Genomic DNA, 594 nt, shown 5'->3' on the forward strand with positions numbered 1-594 from the left:
TCGTTTTATATGTTCCTCCACTGACCACAGGGGGAAAAGGGCAGAGATTGGTGTAATTGTTTGCTGCCCTATCAATCTTTATCAATGAGTTAATATTTAAACCGTACCACATTTACCATTATCAGGAGGTGCAGAGAGCAGTTCATTCTTCCCATTTGTGAAACATCACTGAAGCAAAACAAACCATTGTTTCGAGCTTGTCCAGTCCTTTTTACAGTTTTATACGTTTCTTATAGAGACGTATAAAATTATAAAAGGGCTGGACAAGCTAGATGCAGGAAAAGTGTTTCCAATGTTGGGGGAGTCCAGAACCAGGGCCCACACGGTCTAAGAATAATGGGGAGGACATTTGAAACTGAGGTGAGAAGAAACTTTTTCAACCAGTGAGTTGGGAACTTGTGGAATTCTCTGCCGCAGAAGGTAGCGGAGGCCAATTCACTGGATGAATTTAAAAGAGAGTTAGATAGAGCTCTAGGGGCTAGTGGAATCAAGGGATATGGGGAGAAGGCAGGCACGGGTTAGCGGCATACATAGTAAACATGGTCCCAATGTTTGGGGGAGTCCAGAACAAGGGGCCACAGTTTAAGAATAAGG

This window comes from Rhinoraja longicauda, chromosome 1 (genome assembly GCF_053455715.1).
Source record: "Rhinoraja longicauda isolate Sanriku21f chromosome 1, sRhiLon1.1, whole genome shotgun sequence".
NCBI classification, from domain to species: Eukaryota; Metazoa; Chordata; class Chondrichthyes; order Rajiformes; family Arhynchobatidae; genus Rhinoraja; species Rhinoraja longicauda.